This window comes from Neolamprologus brichardi, unplaced genomic scaffold, assembly GCF_056152115.1.
Source record: "Neolamprologus brichardi isolate AB-2024 unplaced genomic scaffold, ASM5615211v1 NODE_ptg000053l+_length_44369_cov_1, whole genome shotgun sequence".
NCBI classification, from domain to species: Eukaryota; Metazoa; Chordata; class Actinopteri; order Cichliformes; family Cichlidae; genus Neolamprologus; species Neolamprologus brichardi.
The window spans coordinates 30001-32500 of NW_028270046.1; positions in this window are offsets into that span (position 1 = coordinate 30001).

The following is a 2500-nucleotide window of genomic DNA, read 5'->3' on the forward strand; positions in this document are numbered from 1 at the left end:
CCTCTCTCCTCTACGGTCGAAAAAGATGTGCTGCTGGGGCACTGGCCCTGCTTAAATTCTCTCTCCATTTGGCCGAGGCAGTGAGTCGGCCTCCTCTCTCCTCTACGGTCGAAAAAGATGTGCTGCTGGAGCACTGGCCCTGCTGATGTGCTCTCTCCATTTGGCCGAGGCAGTGAGTCGGCCTCCTCTCTCCTCTACGGTCGAAAAAGATGTGCTGCTGGAGCACTGGCCCTGCTGATGTGTTCTCTCCATTTGGCCGAGGCAGTGAGTCGGCCTCCTCTCTCCTTTACGGTCGAAAAAGATGTGCTGCTGGTGAACTGGCCATTGCAGCTACTCACATTGAGCATGGCCCTTGCCCTCCAGCAGGCCCCGCGGACCCACATACTCCTCTGCTCTACTCCCACACTAGCTTCTTCTCCTGCAGTTACCCTCCACCACATATCCAGCATGGCCCTTGACCTCCAGCAGGCCCCGCGGACCCACACTTAAGCCCCCCCCCCACTAACAAAGCAAAACACCACTGGCAAAATCCTCGTGCCCCTGGTACTCCAGAAAGTAAATTGAAACGTGCCCCTGGTACACTGAGCAGAAACACTTTGCCCCACACACATACACACTCCTGGTGCCTATGGTACGACAACTTTTCTCCGTGCCCCTGGTACACTGAGCAGAAACACTTTGCCCCACACACATACACACTCCTGGTGCCTATGGTACGACAACTTTTCTCCGTGCCCCTGGTACACTGAGCAGAAACACTTTGCCCCACACACAGACACACTCCTGGTGCCTATGGTAGGACAACTTTTCTCCGTGCCCCTGGTACACTGCGCAGAAACACTTTGACACACACACACACATACACACACACTCGTCGTGCCTATGGTACGACAACTTTTCTCCGTGCCCCTGGTACACTGTGCAGGAACACTAAGCCACAGACACACACACTCGTCGTGCCTATGGTACGACAGCTTTTCTCCGTGCCCCTGGTACACTGAGCAGAACAACTTTGCCACACACACACTCTTCGTGCCTATGGTACGACAGCTTTTCTCCGTGCCCCTGGTACACTGAGCAGAAACACTTTGCAAAACACACACTCCTGGTGCCTATGGTACGACAGCTTTTCTCCGTGCCCCTGGTACACTGAGCAAAACAACTTTGCCACACACACACACACACACACACACACACACTCCTGGAGCCTATGGTACGACAACTTTTCTCCGTGCCCCTGGTACACTGCGCAGAAACACTTTGCCACACACACACACACACACACACACACACACACACACACTCTCCTGGTGCCTATGGTACGGCAACTTTTCTCCGTGCCCCTGGTTCACTGCGCAGAAACACTTTGCCACATACACACACTCTCCTGGTGCCTATGGTACGACAACTTTTCTCCGTGCCCCTGGTACACTGAGCAGAAACACTTTGCCCCACACACATACACACTCCTGGTGCCTATGGTACGACAACTCTTGTTCGTGCCCCTGGTACACTGACCAGAAACACTTTGCCACCTCCGCTGTACGCACCCTCCTCCCTAGCTAATTTGCAATCTCCCCCACCTCCAGGGGGACCACCATGACAACTCCCTGACTCCCTTACGGCTGAACAAGATGCATGCTTCTCCACTGGCCCTGCTGAAATTCCCTCTCCATTTGGCCGAGGCAGTGAGTCGGCCTCCTTTCTCCTTTACGGTCGAAAAAGATGTGCTGCTGGCGCACTGGCCCTGCTGAAATTCCCTCTCCATTTGGCCGAGGCGGTGAGTCGGCCTCCTGTCTCCTTTACGGTCGAAAAAGATGTGCTGCTGGTGCACTGGACATGCTGAAACTCCCTCTCCATTTGGCCGAGGCAGTGAGTCGGAACTCCTGTCTCCCTTACGGTCGAAAAAGATGTGCTGCTGGTGCACTGGCCCTGCTGAACTACTCACATCGAGCATGGACCTTGCCCTCCAGCAGGCCCCAGGGACCTACATCACACCTTGCTCTTGTCTCCCTTACAGCTGAAAAAGATCCATGCTTGTGCACTGGCCCTGCCTAAATTCCCTCTCCATTTGGCCGAGGCAGTGAGTCGGCCTCCTGTCTCCTTTATGGTCGAAAAAGATGTGCTCCTGGCGCACTGGCCCTGCTGCTACTCACATCGAACATGGACCTGGACCTCAAGAAGGCCCCAGCGACCCGAATGCTCCCCTGCTCTTGTCCCCCAGTACCTTTCCTTCTCCTGCAGTTACCCTTCCACCGCATATCCAGCATGGCTCTTGACCTCCTGCGGGCCCCGGGGACCCACATTCTCCCCTGCTCTAGTCCCCCACTAGCTCGCCTTTCTTGCAGTTACGCTCCACCACATATCCAGCATGGACCTTGACCTCCAGCAGGCCCCAGGGACCCACACTTAAGCCCCCTCCCACTAACAAAGCAAAACACCACTGGCAAAATCCTCGTGCCCCTGGTACTCCAGAAGGTAAATTGAAACGTGCCCCTGG